The sequence below is a fragment of the Zalophus californianus genome, chromosome 1 (genome assembly GCF_009762305.2).
Source record: "Zalophus californianus isolate mZalCal1 chromosome 1, mZalCal1.pri.v2, whole genome shotgun sequence".
Lineage (NCBI taxonomy): Eukaryota > Metazoa > Chordata > Mammalia > Carnivora > Otariidae > Zalophus > Zalophus californianus.
In genome coordinates, this window is record NC_045595.1 from 94,413,633 (window position 1) to 94,433,216 (window position 19,584).

The 19,584-nt window shown below is 51.2% G+C and overlaps 1 protein-coding gene across 14 annotated transcripts in view; it reads left to right on the plus strand.

The window, feature by feature from the left end:
* Positions 1-19,584, plus strand: part of MRAS (muscle RAS oncogene homolog) — a 53,821-nt gene that overhangs the window by 3,267 nt on the left and 30,970 nt on the right. The window lies entirely within an intron of this gene.

Consider the following 19,584-nt stretch of genomic DNA (forward strand, 5'->3'; position numbering starts at 1 on the left):
AGTATGCCAGTGAGAAGCCCAGAGAAAAGTTGCCTGGGTGTACAGAGTTGGGCATACAATTCAGGGGATTCACGGATCTCTGAAAACAAGCCCTAGATTCCAGGTTAGATGCCCTGGTCTAAGCCACGTTGTGTCACTAGTGGTTACTGAAGACTCACTCTAGGCTCTGCAGCTCTGCCCTCACAGCTAGGCTATCGGCCTGGGATCGTAGAGTCAGGTGTTAAGAGTGAAAATGAGCGGGCCAGTTGTTGGTGCCTGCTTCAGACAACAGAGCTGAGGTGAGATGAGGTGACAGCCGTGTTGCACCCCTCGGCGCCTGCCGTGCATACTTTGGTGCTCATCTGCAGTCTTCTGGGTGGTGTTTCTATTGCACGTGATGAGATTGGCCTCGCCTGCTCCCAGAGACTCCACCCCCGGGCCCCCACCACTGAGCGCCGGGTTGGCACCATCCAAGGCAGCTTTCTGCAGCCAACCCACTTAGAGGGTTCATGAAGTAGCAGTGTGTATTTAACTTCTTAATGTCCCTCTCATTGACCTTTGGTATTTTTGGTAGCTTTTCTAGGTGGGGCCTGCTGATGGCCAGAAGGCCAAATGACAATGTAGGTCGTTGCTGGTTGCTGAAGTGTTATTGTGGGTCTCAGAGGGGCATATTTTCATCTCCAGAGCTTGGCATCTGGCTACCTAGATGGGTAAAACACCATGATTTACATCTGTGTTGTGGTGCTAATGAGATTTGGGAGAGCACCAAGGATGGATTTGGATTTGGCTGTGCAGCCGTGTGGTGGTAGCATGAGGAGAGGATGGAGAGGTGGGGACTCTGCACCCTGGTTCTGGTCTTCTGTGACTATCTAGAGGGCCTTGGGTACATCCCATGCTGCAGAGACCCAGGCGCCATCTGTGACTTATCTGCCTGCCCTCAGGGTTGTCATGGGATTAGATGAAAGACACAGATGAGAACATGCTTGGGAGACCAGAAAGGGCCATAAGGATTAAGAGCATCATCAATATTCAAGCAACCTCAGATAACAGAATCATAGATCCAGAAGGGGCCCCTGGAGCGTAGTTAGTCTAGATTCAGATCCTGTAGAGCACATTTCTCAGAGCGGTCAGGGAGATAATTTTAGGTGGGGCACATACAACATCATTTCATTTTAATACACTTATTTATATATATTATAAAAATACAGGCATCACATCAAACCCATTTTTAAAAAATGGATATTTTGTTCAAATTAAGGCTAGAGAAAGGTTTTAAGTTAAAAAATATGGTGGGGGCACCTGGCTGGCTCAGTCGGAAGAGCATGTGACTCTTGATCTTAGGGTTGTGAGTTCAAGCCCCATGTTGCATATAGAGATTACTAAAAAAAAAAAAAACTTAAAAAAAATAAAAGTAAATGAAAAGTATGGTGTTTTTTTTTTAAGGTTTTACTTATTTATTTGACACAGAGAGAGAGAGCAAGAGAGAGCGCACAAGCAGGGGGAGTGGCAGGCGGAGAGAGAAGCAGGCTCCTTGCTGAGTAAGAAGCCTGATGCGGGGCTCGATCCCAGGACACTGGGATCATGACCTGAGCCAAAGGCAGACGCTTAACTGACTGAGCCACCAAGGCGCCCCAAAGTATTATGATTTTAAGGTAAAGATTAAGCCAGTAATAGTTCAGTAGTAAACAAATATGGCCCAAACAGGAAAGTGACCCCTTGAATAAAGGCTGGGAAACTTTCAAGGGAGTCTCTCCCTTACAGTCCCTCCCTTACTCCCTTGGCTTCAGCTGGACCCTTCTAGAGATAGGAAGCTTACTGCCCCCAAATCCGTCCACTTTTCCATTTGGGGATTCTCTCGTCCTTACAAAGTTCTTTCCTTTCTCCCCTTAAGCTGCCCCCACTGGATCTGTCCCGCATGAATCTCTGACAGTCATGCTTTTCTCCAGCACCAGCTCCACTTTTTTCAGCGGCTCCTCAAATGGCATGGTTTAAAGACAGTCAGTCTCTGTCTGTCCTCCCTTCCTCCTTCCCTCCCTTACTTCTCACTCCCTCCCCTCCCCCCTCCTTTCCCCCCTCCTCCTTCCCTCCCTCCTTTCAACAAAGACTTGTGGGCTGGCCCTAGGTTAGACACTATATTAGCCACATCTAGGCCTCACAGCAATTGCCATTAGCCTTTTATGTATGTGGAAACTAAGGCTCAGGGAGGTTGAACAGGGCACGTCCAGTCAAAGCCTGAGAAAAGCAGAGCCCAGGAGTCTGACCAAGGTCCATCTGGTCCCCAAGCACATGCTCCTTCTGTTACACTGTGCCGCTTACAGAACTGGATGACCAAAAATGACACATCTCGTTTCCTAGTGCTCATGGGGCCTGCCCCTCAGCAGTCTGACCACACATGACCGGTGCTGCCGGGGAGCAAAGCCTTCACGAGGAGGGGGGACAGAGCAGCCTATGCTGGATGGTGTGATGAGGCGGCTGGTTGGTGAAGAGAGGCTGAGCGGCTGGGTGGCGGTGGTTTTCCCCGACTCCCGTTAATCTTATAAGTCAACTGCGAACCCCTAAATCGTTTGGGCACTTGGTCTATTTTTTAATTTTGAAAAATAAAAAAATGAAAATATAAAGGATCGTATAACAAACACCATGTGCCCATACCCAAAATGGACAGATGCAGCAATTTAGTCTACACTCAATCCATTGCGCGGGTAGGTCAGGAATTCAGCCGTATCCCTGGTCATTGGGCCTGGCTGGTTTGGGCCTGTCCTCGGCCTGAGGCGGGCTTTGGAACCTGGCTCCTGAGTTTCCATGTACGGGCTCTTTCAGCTTCCCGTCCCCCACTAATTGAGCAGGTGCTGCCTGGGCCTCTGCCGAGGTTGCCCATAGCTGGGGAGAAACCACCGGGGAGCCGGGGGAGAGGGCTGAGTGGGCGCTTTTGGATTTAACCCTTGTCCAAAAAGTTGATCTGCTCTCAGAAGCACCTGCCTGGACCACTGCATGTTCAGGCCAGGCTGCAGAGCAGTGTCGTCACACCTGTCCAAAGCGAACCCCGTTTACGTGGTAGACCTATACCATTTAGAAAAGAGAGAAAAAACATGATTTTATAATTAGATGGCAGTGATTTGCTAAGCAGCTCATTTTACACAAACCTCAGCAAAATCCATCTGCTTTTCCAAAGTGTAGAACTACTTTAAAGCACCGTGTGGTACCTTTCGGATCCCAGCTCTGCAGGCCCAGTGGGGAGGGAGGAGCAGCTGTTCGTAGCCTTCTCCTTTCCACCCCCAACGGACTCCCAGACCCCTGGGCTGCAGCCGGAGCCTGCCTCACCCGTCAAAGCTCGAGCAAAGCTCGAGCCTCAGAACAGTTAGCAGAGTAGTGCTTTTGAAAGCCATGCCGAAGAGATTCAGAAACTTCCAGGAAAGCCTTCCACTCCCAGGCAGATTCCATTTGTAGGGAGTCATGACTGGGGGAGGAAGATTTGAACTAGTTTCCTAAGAGAACATGGGGACCTGAGGTGGTCCCCAAGTCCTCTTTATTAAGTGGTAAGAATGAGTTGAAATATTCTCTGTCCCTGAATGGCCCAGAGAGAACAACGCTGCCTGCGTCCCTTCCCCTGAGTCTGACGGAGATGCTGCAGAGGGACCTGCTTGTTGGGCTTGCTCTTCCAGTAAAAGCAATCGGGAGACTGCACCAGTGAAGGCAGTGAAACATACTGGAAAACCAATTCCTATTTTTTTTATTATTATGTTATGTTAATCACCATACATTACATCATTAGTTTTTGATGTAGGGTTCCATGATTCATTGTTTGTGCATAACACCCAGTGCTCCATGCAGTACATGCCCTCCTTAATCCCCATCACCGGGCTAACCCATCCCCCACCCCCTTCCCCTCTAGAACCCTCAGTTTGTTTATCAGAGTCCATAGTCTCTCATGGTTCGTCTCCCCCTCTGATTTCCACCCCTTCATTCTTCCCCTCCTGCTATCATCATCATCATCATCATCTTCTTCTTCTTCTTTTTTTAACATATAATGTATTATTTGTTTCAGAGGTACAGATGTGTTTGCACAGCAAAAGAAACAGTCAACAAAACCAATTCCTATTTGACTATACAGAAATACACAGACCTGTTATGTTTACAGGCCCACTTGTCTCTTTTTTGAATCTGATGATTTGGATTATTTCTAATGAATTCCTCCCCTTATAACTAACCATCTTTACTCTGGCTCCAGGCTTAACATCGCTCACTTAGATTACTGCAGTACCATTCTAATGGATTCTCTGTCTCTAATTTTGCCCCTTGTAAATCCATCTTAAAGTTGGACAAAAAGAAATATCAGAATCAAATCTGAGCATTTTACTCCTTTGCTTATAGACCATTAATGAGTAAGGAGAAAGGGTCTGGTCCTACCAGACACTGAAATACTATAAAACCAGAATAAAGTGGTGTAGTCCTGGCTCAGGAATGGATAGGTCAATGAAACAGAATAGAATGCCTCCCTTGAAGTCCCTCCTCCCCCCAAAAAACTGCTTTTTATTTTAAATGAGACCTACTTTCAAAAGAAAAGTTCTGGTTTCATAAGAATCTGTTGTATACACTATGTGTTAGGTGGCCCTACTATACCAAGTAGCCCGACTATACCCAAGTACCCCAAACAGTAACCATGTTTGTGGGCATGTGGGGCTGTGTGGAGGTTGCAGGAGGGGTGGTGGAGGTGGGGAGGCCCACCCACCCCATAGAAACGAATCATTCTCAGGGAGATCTGGGAACAGGTTCTTGCCTCTCCAAAGCAGCATATATTTATTTCAAAAGCAAAATTAATTTTCATTTCATTTAGGAGTTGTTGATTTTTTGTCCCTTAGAATTTCAACATACCTTCTTGAAAATTCCCCCTTTCAGATAACTTACACATTCACCCCTTTGTATTTGAATTCTGCTGGAAATGTAGCGCCCGAGGAGGAGACTGAAGTGAGCCCATCTCTCTTGGAGAGGACCATTCTCTCACAAGTCCCCTCAGCACCCCAAAATAGCCTCTCTCATGTTCTTCTTTCAATGCTGGCTTTATTGTAACCAGGGATGATGGAAAAGGGTGGAGCCACCGTCCCAAAGCCTTGGGGGCATATATTAAAAAATAACTGTATGAGATCTGTCTTCTCAGCCATCCCTCCACACCCACATTCCTCAGGTTGAGCTTCCTTGGGCAGCGGAGCCCAGAAGGCCTGGTGCTCCTCACACCCAGCTCTTCTTCTCCAGGAAGCCAGGCCCAGCCCCAGGTGCCCTGCTGGCCTCCCTGGGAGCTAAGGTCAGCTGGCATCAGAACCTTCCCGCCCACCCCTCCTCACTGACCCCCCGACCCCGCCCGCCCGCAGTGGACAGTGGCCTGAGTCCACTTATCTGGGACTGGGTGGGTGTTTCCTGCATGTTTGAGATTTTACAGAGGAAATCAAAATAAAGAAACAAAGCCTTTGTTTTACTTCTGGACTCAAACTGGGGACGGCTGGAAGGATGGAAGGGGGGAGCTGGAGTAGGTCACTTGGCACTCCAACAAAATAACCATTCTAATAAAGCATTTAACAGGGACTTTTTTCTATTTGGGGTTGGTGTGCGTGAATAGGAAAGACAGGGCGGAGGGCTGGGAGAGCCTCTGTGTGTGCAAGGAGAGGGCCTCAGGCAAGGTCTCTGGCAGGGGTCTGGGGCCACCAGCAGGGCTGCTGAATTGGCAGCCAGAAGGGCCAGAGGGGGTCTCAGTCCTCCTTTCTTTCCTCAGAAGACCCACAGGAGAGCAGGAAAGAGCGTGGACTGCAAGGGCTAGAGGAGCCCTGCTCCAATTTCTGCCCTCCCACCTGCTGCATGGTGGGGTAGGTCCCCCACCTCTGTGAGCCTCCCTTGCCTGGTCCCCAACAGGGAACGATGCGGCTGTAATGCAGATGTCCCAGCTACCCCAACCCAGTGCTTCCCGACCCAGTTATACCGGGCCAGGCCCTCATCCCACAGACGTGGAAATGGGGAGGTGCTCTCTCCAGTAGTTCGTCATTCTTCCCAAAGGGTTTTCTTTGTAGAAGTTCTCTGAGTGTATTATTTATTTTTCTTTCTTTCTTTTTTAAGATTTATTTATTTATTTGAGAAAGAGTGCATGGGGCAGGGACAGAGGGAGAGAGTCACAAGCAGACTCCACGCTGAGCACGGAGCCCAACAGGGGGCTCGGTCTCACAACCCTAAGATCACCACCTGAGCCGAAACCAAGGGTTGGACACTCAACTGCCTGCACCACCCAGGCATCCCAAAGGTGTTTTACTTATTTATTTTTTTTTTAAGTAGACTCCACACCCAGTGCAGGGCTCGAACTCATGACTGTGTGATCAAAACCTGAGGTGAGATCAAGAGTCAGACACTTAACCGACTGAGCCACCCAGGTGCCCCTGTTATTTATTTTTCTTTAAAAATTAACCAAGCATTGATGAAAATGCTCCCCACTTGTAGTATTTCTGGGGCTTTCGAGGTGGGGACCATGTCTGCTGGCTGTCTGGCCTCCCGGGTCAGCTGCCCCGCTTTGCCCCGTGCATGTGTGCAATCAGCTTGGCTTCCTCATTCCTTAAGCCCTGTTAAGCCATAGCTAACAGGCTTTCACCCGGGGCTCATAAGAAATGGGGTTACCCATTGCTCAGAACAGGGCAGAAGTTAAAATTGAGTAGCAGACCTCTTCCTCTTGACCGCGCCACTCATTTTCCTGGACACTTTTCCCCAGAGCTTCAGAGAACTCCAAATTTCCATTACTTTTGGTGGCAGAGCAGTCATGAAATCTGTCCTGGACCAGGCTGTGGGCCTATGCTTTTGCCTCAGAAAAGAGTCACTAGGGGCGCCTGGGTGGCTCAGCCGTTTGGCGTCTGCCTTTGGTCGGGTCATGGTCCCAGGGTCCTGGGATAGAGCCCCACGGCGGGATCCCTGCTCGGCGGGAAGCCTGCTTCTCCCTCTCCCACTCCCCCTGCTGTGTCCCCTCTCTCGCTGTCTCCCTCTCTCTGTCAAATAAATAAATAAAATCTTAAAAAAAAAAAAAAGAGCCACCACCAAAAACTAATGATGTAATATATGGTGATTAACATAACAATACAAAAATTAAAAAAAAAAAAAAAAAAGAGCCACTAAAGAATTCGTCTCAGCAAGAGTTATGCACCCTAGCCTTACACCACTAGCCAGGTGTAACGTAGCACTAAGTACTAGACACATCAAATTCCCAATGACCAGGGCGAACCCAAGAGTAAATTTTTTTCCTTCCTGTTAGAACATTTTGCAGAGTATCCACGAGGATTGGAGCTGATGTAAATCAGCAAATATTTATTGAGTGCCTTCTTGGTGTCACATGTGTGCTGGGCACCCGAGGTACCGTGGAGGGTCCAACAGAGGACGGGCCCTGTGCTCATGGAGCTGACACATTAAGGGATGGAGTGGCCGCGTGCACAGTGCCATCAGGAAGGACAGCTGAGTGTTTGGGAGAGTGTCACAGTAATCTCCCCCAGTCTGAGGTGTGGTAGGGGGTGCTCGGGGGAGTACATGTGAAGTGCTGAGTGTGTGGTCGGGACATAATAAACAGACACTATAATGATCAGTCCCGGCCACAGGACTCAGCCCTAGTGCATCTCCAGCAGGTTGCTGCTACTCCCAACAGCAGTTTTGCATAGAGGGCTTTATAATTTTTCCAAGGTTACACATCTAGGAAGTGACACGCCCAGGATTCAAAACTGGATGTGTCGGACCCATTTCCAAACTCCTGACATCTGCTCTGCCTCTGGCTTTCTGCCCCTGGGATGGCCCCCACGAGATGGGCTGTAGCATGGGGCATAGCTCTGAAGCTTCCCCCTTTCTCCAGATCCCTGAAACGAGGCAGCACAGGTAGTGGATTCTGATCATTTCTCCATCATCAGAAATAAAACACGCTTCCTTGTTAAGTCCTGGGATGGCCAAGTGGCAGGAGCAGTAATACTTCAGTCCAGCTGGGGTGCTGGGGTCTCTCTGTTGAGCGGGCTGTACTGAGAGCTTCTTGGGATGAAGGCTGAAGGAGGTGATTCAGAGGGAGCACCTGCCTCCCCCTCCCCCACCCCTGCCCTGAGCGCTTTGGGGCAACCTGGAAAATACAGTTGTGTGTGGCCCCAGGCACCCTTCTGCACAGTTTGGGGGAAGGGGGCATTGGCAAAAGTTCCCACAACATACTGGTAATGATAATGGTAACAAGAACAAGAAGAATAGCAACCCTTTATGTGTCAGGCACTGTTCTAAGCACTTGCCTGTATGAGCTCATCCTGTCCTCAAAACAACCCTGCGGGGTGGATACTGGTGTTAGCAAGTGAGGAAACAGGCACACACAGATTGAGCGATGCGCCTGAGGTCACACACCTAGCAGAGGGGCCAAAGCTTTGATGCAGGACTTTGTATAAAAGTGCTGTTCGGGTGGGGTGGGCGGTGCCTGGGTGGCTCAGTCGTTAAGCGTCTGCCTTCGGCTCAGGTCATGATCCCAGGGTCCTGGGATCGAGCCCCGCATCAGGCTCCCTGCTCAGAGGGAAGCCTGTTTCTCCCTCTTCCACTCCCCCTGCTTGTGTTCCCTCTCTCACTGTGTCTCTCTCTGACAAATAAATAAAATCTTTAAAAAAAAAAAAAGTGCTGTCTGTAGGAAAAAGGGAGGTGGGAGGCCAGTAGTGGCTCCGAGCGGGTCTGTCAGCTCAGCCCATTGCTCCCTCCCCGTCCTGGCCAGGCTGCTGAGGAGGGGAGGAGACCTGCAGCGACTGTTTTGCATTTGGGGAGAGGGGTGTGAAAAGTTGCCTCCTGCCTTTCCAGCTGAGTGGGTTTAACATCTGGAGTTTGGGAGGGTCCCTGAAAAGTCACAGCCCTGGTTCACTCCTCCAGAGCCAGGCTGCTGGACCCTCCTTCCTCCATCCTGCTTCAAGGAAAATCCCACACCTCCCCAGCTGCTCATTGTCATGCCCACCTCGTTTTCAGGAAGTTTCCCTTTTATTTTGCTCAAGCCCAGCTCTCCACAGTCTGGTTACTCTTTTAAAATGGAGATTGGCTTGCCTCTCCCCACCTCAGGCAAGAGCCTGGACTGTTTCTGTGTCACTGTTGGTCAAACATATAAATTTTTACGTTTTTCATTAATTGTGTTTGACATCGAATATAAGTGATAGAACGAAAGCAGTGGTCGTTTTTTTTTAATGTGCCTTTCTGCCCTTCACCTCCTGGGGTCCCGAACACTCCTCGGGTGGGCCGTGTGCCCTCCCACTAAAGACTGCTAGCCTGGAAAGTCTCCAGGCTGAGTAACCCCTGCTACTGCTACTCCTCAGTGTCCTTTTCACCTCTTTTAATCTCACACCTCTTTGTGGTCAAAGCCAGGCCAGGCCATGGCAGTGCAAAGAGTGAAGAAGATGGGGCCCAGCCCTCAGACCCCTGCCTGCCCCACCCTAGTGGGGAAATGTGACGGGAAAATAACTCCCAGCTCCTAGATTTGAAGGGAGGAGTAGAAGGGCATGCTCCCTAGAGGCAGAATGGCCACGGAGCTGAGCTAGGAGCTTTGTGGTCAGACTCACAGACGGACAAGCCACAGAACCTCTGTGAAATCAGGGTTCATCACTGACAGACGCTAAACAGTGCCTTCTTGGTGTGGTAGCTGTGAGGAGTCAAATGGCCTAATGGCTGCAAAGCCCCCTGGCTGCCCCCTGCCACCTGGCCAGCACTCCCCAGACGCAAGCATGGTGGCTGAGTGGAAGGAGACCTGGAAGGTAGGAGAGGGCTGGGGAGGAAGGGAGCACTTCAGGAGGCTGTTCCTCAGAGAGGGAATGTTCTCATAGGTGGAGGAAAGGTGGAAAGGCAGAGAATATTCATTGGCAGACTGCAAGGTGCCCTGGCAGGGGCTGGAGCCCCTGACAAATTAGGCACCATCTCTGTCCTCAAGGACACCATACTAGGAATCAGCAGGAGCAGAGGCTGCGTAAGGGGCAAGCGGTGCTGAGGGCAGTTCAGGGAGGGCCTGGAATGCTACGGGCAGCGGGGAGAGCTTCAGGCACCCATGGGGGCTGGCTGAGGGGTGACAGCACCAGAGCGGGGGGAGGATAATGTGGGGGGCGGGGGCGGACGGAGGTGGAGCCAAGCCACTGAGTGCACCTGCCATGAGCTGCGGACTTGCTAGGCCTTGGCCTTGGATTTGAGGTAAAGGGTTTGTTAAGCGGCCAGGGGAAGGAAGAGGGGAAAGAGTGCCAGGGCAGAAAGGTTGGGACGAGGGGTCTGGAGGGTGTTTCGTTGTTGAGGAGTGGCACTGGCCGAGTCCATGTGCTGAAGGGTTGAGCCTGAGCAGCCCCAGGGGAGCTGCGAGCAGGCAGCTGCATCACAGTGCGGAGAGAATGGGACAGGGGCCTGCCAGGCTCTGGGGAGTCTGAGGGACCCCAGAGTATCCAGAAGCCCCCCATCCCTGGTGGGGTGACTGCCAGAGTGGCTTTTCTGGTGGACATGCAGGCTTCCGTCTAAGGCTGAGAATTCTTGGCTGCAGGCATGACTGCCCCAGCACTAGGAAAATATTAATAGGCCCCCGGGGTTGGGAGTAAGAATTTAAACATAAAGCTACTTCCTCCTCTGAGCCCCTACCTGCCACTGAAGGAAGCTGTGACCCAGGGAGCTACGCCGGCCGCACCCCTGGATTGAGGTCACTCCTACCCTCCCGGTGGCAGTAGGACATGGGGACATTGTGGGGGGCGGCACTGGGGTGGGACCTCTGAGGCTGAGAGGGCCAGGTGGCAGCACCCCAGGAGCTGGGGATGCCAGTGGGGCGCATTGTTCTGAAGGGCCGAGTGGACCCTGAGACACTGGCGCCCTCGTTAACCCCTCAGTTTCCAAGAGCCTCAGAGCCTTCCCGGGCCCTGGACTAGCTGGGGGGGTGAGTGGGGCAGTTTTTGTTTTTACTCCCTAAGTCTGAGCTTCCCCCTTCACCAAGCTGTTGCCCTGGGCAAAGGCCTTCACATTTCTGACTCTGTCTCCCTGCTGGTAAAACGGGAAGACTAAATGCCACCGTGCATGCTCGTGCCTGGGCCCTTTGTGCCTGCGCCGGCCCGCCTGCGTCACCTTCCTGCGCCTTCCTGACCCTAAAACCCTTCCCCGTCTGCTTCCCTCTCCTCTGAGCTACTGCAGGAGTAGCTTGGAGTTTGTCCCCTGCAGGTTGTCCAGTCTCCCCTGGCTTTTCTCCCTGGTTAACCGCACTGCGGGCAGCACAAAGAGTTGGGGGTCCGTGGGATTGGGTACGCCAAGATGTGAATGCTGCCCTCCAGGGCAGAATTGGGGGTTGCTGAGTCCCACACACAGTTGGCATGAGAGCACACCGAGGAAGGAGTGGTGAGGGCTAAATTCTGTTGAGCTGTTACCTGTGGAACCAGCCCATTCACCGGGCATGAGCTCTGGCAGGACTCTGGAGAGACAGGAGGGCTTCCTGCAGGAGGAAGGCTTAGGATGGATTTTGAAGAATGCTGGTGATGGTAACAACTTGAATGTACTGAGCACTCACTGTGGGCCACACACAGGCAGGCAAATCAGTGCAGCCTGCCATGACCACCAGGAGGCAAATGATGCCACTCTCCCTACTTTTATTTTTTTTTAAGATTTTATTTACTTATTTGTCAGAGAGCACACAAGCAGGGGGAGCAGCAGGCAGAGGGGAAGCAGGCTCACCGCTGAGCAGGGAGCCCGATGCGGGACTCGATCCCAGGACACCGGGATCATGACCTGAGCTGAAGGCAGACGTTTAACTGACTGAGCCACCCAGGTGCCCTTGTCCCTACTTTTACAGAAGAGAAAACTGAGGTGCAGAAGATAAGTAACTTGCTTAAGGTCGCAGGCTGAGTCAGTGGCTCAAGCTCCTTGATGAGGGGTTCCAGGGGAGGGGCCAACCCCAAGCTGGGCAGGGAGCAGCCGGTGTGCAGGCACAAGGAGACAGGCTGGGGCTGGGGCAGCAACCAGCACAGTGGAGAGGGGCCCAAACAGAGGGGCTGGAACATGGGTCTCAAAGCTGCCTGGTGCCTCCACCGTGCTAGGCAGCCGCCTGATCCCCCAGCTTCCTCCCTGGTCCTCAGGGCAGCAGCATGTGGCAGCACGAGGCCTGTGCCCTGTTTGGCAGACTAAGTCCCAGTTGGGATAGGGGTGGGGGCGTGTCTGTTCCCAGTGACTAGCATCTGCCCTGGATGCCTCCCCCACAGGGGCAGGGATGTGGCCTTGGAGGTCTCTGTGACTCTGACATCACCTGCCTGGCTCACTGCTGACCTGTTTCTAGCACTCCGGGATCTGCTGCCTCTGGTCTGGCCTGACTCTGCCCCCGCTCACCATTTCGCCAGTGATGAGAAAATGCCCAGTACGATGGGCTGGCCACAGGCTCTGGAGCCACGCTGTGTGGTTTCGGATCCTGGCGCTGCCACTCTCGAGCTGGATGACATCAGAAACGTTATTTTACTTTGTTGTGTCTCAGTTTCTTCAACCGTAAAATGGGGCATAATCAAAGTCATGCCCCAGAGGGCTGTTGTGAGAACTAAGTGAGTTAATATCTTCCAACAGCAACAGACGGTTCCCTTACGTGAATGAACGAATTGTTCCTTGTCTTGAACATTGATCACTCCTGTAACTCTTCCAGCAGTATTTCCACATACCTACCCTGGGACTTAAATAGCTAAGCTCCAGGCCCTGTCAGGAGGTACTCTCAAGCTAGCGGGCAAGACCCAAGTGTCAACGGTCGTGATATGAGGAAGCCCGTGGTCCTCAGGGGTTGTGAGTAAGGCCAAGGGCATGGCATCCCTCGCCTGGCTCACTTCCAGCATGGGCTTTGCCTGGATCTCTGGATCCCTGTCTGACCATTTCTGCCCTGCTGCTCGCAGTCCAGGTGTGGTCCCGGCAGAGGAGTTTGGATTTGATGGGGGTAGAAAAGCAGGGGCTGAGGTATTAACACAAGACTCAGGTCATAGAGTTCTCCAGAGATAACTGGGCAGGCTCCCTCCTAAAGGTCCTGAGACCCTCCCACAGAGCAGGATGCCCGGTAAGTGACGTGTTCTCGAGGGAACTCGGAGAGTAGTGGGTTAGATCTGGGGTGCCGCACAAGTTTCCTGTATGGATCAGTCACCTGCTTCCGGCTGCCAAGGTGCTGCGTTACAAAGGGTTCTAAGACTGAGCAGACAAGAGGACAGTGGTCGATTATGACGTCTGCCATGGTTTGGGAATGGGAGGAGCGGCACCCCCGCCACACACTCACCATCTAAAACCCAGTGGTGTTTAAAGTGCTTTATTGCATAAAATAACACCCATGATGGGGGGGATGGTGAAGTCTTAATAATGGAGCGGAGCTGAATGCACTGGTGGCTTCCCGGAGGGGTGGAGTGGTGCAGTGACAGAGCTGGGCTTGCATTAGCAGAGATGTGAGACAATGGGTCGGAGCGACGTCTTGGGGAGGGGAGAGTAGAGAGTGAAGCCTTAGGGGATAGCGAGTGGCCCAAACCCCTGGCGGGGACACACACCATCTCTGTGCAGCCTGCAAGACGGCAGCCCTGGGGAAGCTGCCCGTTTCTGGGAATTGTGCAGAAGGGAAGGGCAGCTCCTGGAATGCAGAGCCATTTCCTCCTCCTGGGTTGGGTCGCTCCCCCCAGTGTGTCCTCATCCCCCGGAGCTGGGCACACCCAGACATCATGGAGATGAGATTAGCTTCCCAGAGCTGATTCAGCTCAATGTGATTGAAAATCCATTCACTCTCCCAAGAGCTGCATTGGTAGTGAATCTGTCCCTTTCTCTTCGAGCCTTATTTACCAGACAACTTGCAGTTCAATTGCTGGGATTGGAGGAATCTTTAAAAAAATAATTAGTAGAGAAGTAGAGAAGCAAAAAAGCAGTGAAAACTAAACTTTCAATAAAGTTAGCAGCGTCTTTGGGTGAGGCTCTGGGTTGGCGACTGCCTCAACTCCAAGAATCTGTGGTCCTATAGTCAGGGCCAGGGAAGCAACCAACAAGAATGAAGAGTGCCCAGGGGGTTAGTAAAATCACGATGACAATCAAAGAAAAACTCTGTGATGCTGTAAAACTAATCACCCAGTGGGGCGCCTGGGTGGCTCAGTCATTGAGCATCTGCCTTCCGCTCAGGTCATGATGCCAGGGTCCTGGGATCAAGCCCCACATCGGGCTCCCTGTTCACTGGGAAGTCTGCTTCTCCCTCTCCCACTCCCCCTGCTTGTGTTCCCTCTCTCGCTGTGTCTCTCTCTGTCAAATAAATAAATAAAATCTTTAAAAAACAACAACAACAACAACGAAAACTAATCACCCAGAGAATTTAAGGCAGTGTGTTGTGATTGTTCCCAGCGTGACCTTTGGTGTCCAGCCAGTCCACTGCAGATGGCCACTGAACGGTGGGGACTGTGATTGCTGTGGAGCCTCTCCTGGGCACCAGTTCTTCTGGCCAGGACTGTCTGACACTGCTTTGGAAGTGTGCTGGTTGGGGGGATAGGGTGCATGGAGGGGCCAGGGAGCCTATGAACCCCTTGACAATGTCTGCAGGCGAAGCTATTTCTTTTTTATGGGTCTGCTAATAAAAATGGGCAGTATTGGGGGCTATTCTTTTGGGAAACAAGCTCTGTAGAAGCCCTAGAACCTGGGAATCTGGGATAATGCAACAGATTGGTAAGGGATCATAGCCACTGGGCACTGCTGTTTTGGGGGCTAGAGCTCTCTGTTTTCCCAGGCATTTATATGTGTTGCTGTGTTGGGTCCTCCAACAGCCCTCTGTGGTACAGGTGCTCTTAGGGCTTTCGATGGGGCAGGCAAGTGGTCCAGATCACTGGAGTCTGCCTGGTTGGAGGGAGACCAGGGGCCCAACTGCTTTGCCTGTCAGTGCAAATACGCCCTTACTGGGGCTTTTCAGCTTTTTTCACTGGCGCCTCACACATTCTTGAGCCTCCTGTTCTCCTGTTTTATAGATGGGGAAGCAGGCTCCTGGAAGTTAAGAAACTTTGTTCCAGGTCATACAGGCAGTCCATATCAGAGACACGAATGGAACTCGAGGGGCCTAACTGCAGTCACAGGCTATTAATGACACCCCCCCACCCACGCCACCCACCCCCCCTGGAGAACCAAGGGGGGCTTTGCACAGGACTGTCCCCAGGAGGTCTCGGAACCCTCCCAGCATACTTTGAAAATGGCTAGGTGAAGAGGCTATTCTGGGGTCATCTGTCCATCCAGCCCCGTACCTCCTAGGAGCATCACCTCCTGCTTCTTGGCCCAAGGGAGGGCTGGATGGGTAGAAGGCTGCCGTGGGGCAGAATCCAGCGGTCAGTCAGTGTGTTGGGCCCTGAGCCTCCCATGTGTTGGCCCTGTAAAATGCAAGGGAATGAGGAGATGTGGCTCCTGTCCTGGCGGAGCTTCTGAACTGCTTGGAGGAGACGAAGCTGCCATTCAGGAAACAAAAATTCACATCTCGCAAGATGGTGCTAACCCTGAGAGAGAAAGGGAGCAAAAGACAGCCGCCAAAAAAAGCTTATTTCTCTGGTTAAAGATGCCCGAAGTTTTTGTATACGTGTTATTAAAATTGTCCAAGAAGCAACGCTGCCTTTGAGGAAAAAGTTTCCAGCATGTGTGAGGGGCTGGGCTGCCGGTGGACTGGGAGGGGTGCTGGGAGCGGTGGTTGCCATGGGAACCAGCACTCAGCCGCCCACGGGCCCAGCGGCAGCTGTTCCAAAAGTTGGTTTCTGAGGGGAGGGGGCTGCCTGAACCTCGGAGCCATTTCCCATGCAAACAACATTCTGAATGTTGGGTGACGTTCCCACACAGGCCTGCCTGACATGGAGCTGAGGTGGCAGCGGGACTTCTGATGGGGGAGTCTCTCCAGGGAACAAAGTAAACAAGGCGCAGGAACAAACATTGGAGCACCTTCTCTAAACTGGGCACATTTCATACATTTTCATTTCATGCTTAAAGCAGTCCTGCAAAGTATAATTTTCTAATCAATCCCATCTTACAAATAGGAAACTGAGGCTGTGAACAGTAACTTGCCCAACTGGTCTGTGGGAGAGTATCTAGCATCGAAAACTGGTGGGGGAACTTTAAAAAGAGACCCTAGGTCCACCTTATACTACCCTCCCACCTCAAAGGGGCCATCCATGACCCCCAAAAAGTAAAGAACTGACATTCTAGAATGATCTCTAAAAAGATCTAGAAAGATCTCTGATCTTCTAGTTGAATAGTCTAGAGAGGAGGGGGTTCTTGTGAATGTAAGCAGTTTGCTCCTTAACCACCAACCAACTTTTTATCCTGTGGTGTCTTTCGTCATAGCCTGTGGTGACTGAAAAAAAATCTTTCTCTTTACCGCTTGAGTCCAGCCTATTTTGTGGGAGTGTGGTGCATTTTGACTGCTCTCTGCACTTAAAAAGACATTGTTTAGTCAGGGATTATTAGGGGGGAGGCTGAAAGCCTGGAAAAACATGTCCATCAGGAGAAGAGCCTTTATGAATTGGGGGGAGGCGCCTGGTTCTGGACTCATTCTCTTGGCCCTGCAACACCTTCTTTCCTTCCTGGGCCCACACTTGCTTCCAGGGGGCTTTTCTGTGTGATTGGTCTGACTTGGGAGAAGGAGGCTGGGAGCGTTGCCTCTTGGCCCTCTCCATGGTCAGGCCCAATGCTGTGGCTAGTAGGTGGTCTGACAGTGGTTCAGAAATGCCTTCAGCTAGCCTTTTGCTCCTTGCTGATGCTCTGCCAGCCTTTGGCGATACAGAGAGGGACAAGGTGCCGTCCCTGCCCTTCTGTGCACATTAAATGTAGACGGTTTCAAGGGTACTGGTGACCTCTGCACCAGGAACTGCAGGGCGCAGAGTAGAAGGAGGTGCCTCCCATAGGAGGTGATTCCTGGGCCCGGGCCTGACCTGTGAAGAGGTATGTGCTCTCCCAGGGGGCCTCGGGGTCTGCAGAGGACTCGGTGTGACCCCAGGGTACACTGGGCGAACATAAAGCTGGTTGGGAGAGCGAGTAGAGTGTGAGAGGCTGTGGCATAGCTACCACTGGAGAGGCAGTACTGGTGACCAGTGACAGCCTTGAATGTCCAGTGAAGGAACCGGGACTTGGCCCATCAGCGATGGGCAGCACTAAAGGGTTTTTCACCACGAGAGATCGGTCCAATTTTTGTGCTGTGCATTCTAACCTGCTTCCATTGAGTCTTGGTTGGGAGGGAACCCCGAGTTGGCTGCCTGTGGTCTCTCAGGGGCTCAACCCCTGAGTGCGGAACTCTGTGAAGGGAAGGAGCCCCTCGTCTGTTTACTGGCAGCTGCCTTGCCTGGCAAGCAGGTCCCCGAGTGATTCTGCTGTGGCTGGTCTGAGTACCAACTCAGATTCAGTTCATGTCCTCTATCATACTTACTAGTGGAGATTTCTTATCTTGTTTTATTTTGAGAAGAAAATCAAGAGAAATAATTTTCCTTCTTGATATCTTCCCACCCACCAAGTATTTTTTATTCATGTCGCTGCCAGCGGAGAATGGAAGGGAGCTTTAGAAACAGCCTCTCTCACAGGCAAACATGCCCACCCTGGCCCGGTGTCACTGTCCACCCTCAGCCAAGATGGCGGGTAAGGAGGGGCTGACACCTCGCTCCCCTGACCTGAGAGGTGAAGGAGAGAGGGAGCTGACCCTTGCCCTCCTCTCCCCATTTCTGTTTCCTTCCAACTGCCCTGTGGCCCCTTTGGACCACCATCCCTTGTCATGTGGGAGAGCTCAGTTTGCCAAAGCCTCAACTTGTCCCCACCTTTACCCTACTTAGGGAGACAGGGCACCAGATGCTGGGGCTTCAGCCGGCCCCTGGGCCCAATATCCTGCACCAAAGGAGCTTAAATCCCTACCTGAAGGATGCGGAGTCCTACATTTTTAGGTAGCTGGAACATTTATTTTGGCGGGAACATTAAAAAAAAATTTTTTTTTATTTGAGGATAGTCGACACACAATGTTACATTAGTTTCAGGTGTACAACATAGTGATTCATCAACTCTATACATTCTGCTCCGCTCACCACAAATGTAGCTATCTGTCACCATGCATTGCTGTTACAGTACCATTGACTATGTTCCCTATGCTGTACCTTTTATTCCCATTGGTGGGAATATTTTAATATTGTTAAACTTTCCCAGTATACATATATAATATTAGCTTGTTGTAGCAAGTGTTGAGAAAAATTGAGAAAGTGCCCCCAAATCTGCCAGTCCTCTCTATGCCTAGAACCACATCTAGACATATAGATTCATTCATGGAAGTGCAATCATATGTACTTGTGGTTTTGCAGCCTGTTTGGGGCTTTTTTCATGCATAATATAAACTTTTCTAGGTTAGGGTCTATCATCCTTTTTCATGGCTGCATAGTATTGCATTGTGTAGCTGACTTTTTCTTTAACTCCCCCCCAACATTTAAGTGATTTCCATTTTCCCCTGTTCTTTACATCTTTGTACATTTGTCTGATTATTTTCTAGAATGAATCCTCATATACCAGATAGCTTCAAGAGATGGTATGTCATTTTAAGTTTTGATATAATTATGCGAGTGTATTCTCAATCCAGTCGGGACAGATTTACATGCTCACCCACAGTGTATACAGGCACCTATACCTCCTCACGATGCAAGGAAATCCTAAATGTCAACATCAAGTTTCAGTAACTGCAGAGCATTTTTGCAATGACTCTCTCCCGTAGCCCCATGCAAATCAGTGTGGCCACATAACCCACACTTGGGTCTAACACCCTTTCTGTTGCTCTCTAGAACTGGGGACTCTTTTAGAGCTGCAAATAACTGTAAAAAAAAAAAAAAATCCAGCCCTCTCATCTGATAGGTAAGGAAGGTATGGCTCGGCATGGCCTTCCCAAGCAGCAGCGAGGCACACAGGACACCCAGTCCGCACCCTTGAGTGTCCCCGTCACACCTGTGCCATGCCTTTCTGCCTCCCAGCTTGTGCAGAGATTCTTTTCTAGTACCATGAGGCAGGATCAAGCTTGCACCCTCTTGGCACCAGGTCAGTGCTCGTGCTACCCGGGAGTGTCGCCATAGCAGGAGGGGGCATTGTTCTCCCTGGCACCCCGGTGGGGCCCACAGTTAGCAGCCCAGATCCCTGGGCTGAGTGCTCCTTCCGTGCTCCCTGCCTCCCTCTCCTCCTTGCCACTTTATGATGCTGCTTCCAAAGATCACTCTTTGCTTCTCTGCTGTCACCTTTTCACAATCAGTCCTTATCTGTTAAGGCTCAATTATCCTTTAGAATCCTGGCCCCACATTTTTGGCTCCTGCCTAGTCACCTTAGCTCATTAGCACCATTGACGTTTTAGGATGGATAATTCTGTGTTGTGGGGGACGCCCTGTGCATTGTAAGATGTGTATCCACAGCCTTGGCCTCTGCTGACTGGATGCCAGTAATACCCACTTGGTTTTAACAACCAGAATTATCTCCGGATATTGCAGATGTCCCTGGGGGCAGAATTGCCCCTGGTTGAGAACCACTGCCTTAGCTGGACTCAACATCATTAAAACAAAACTTAGCCCTGCTCCTCCTCTTCCTCCCGCCAAGCTAACACAGGGGTTGACCAGATGCCAAGAGATT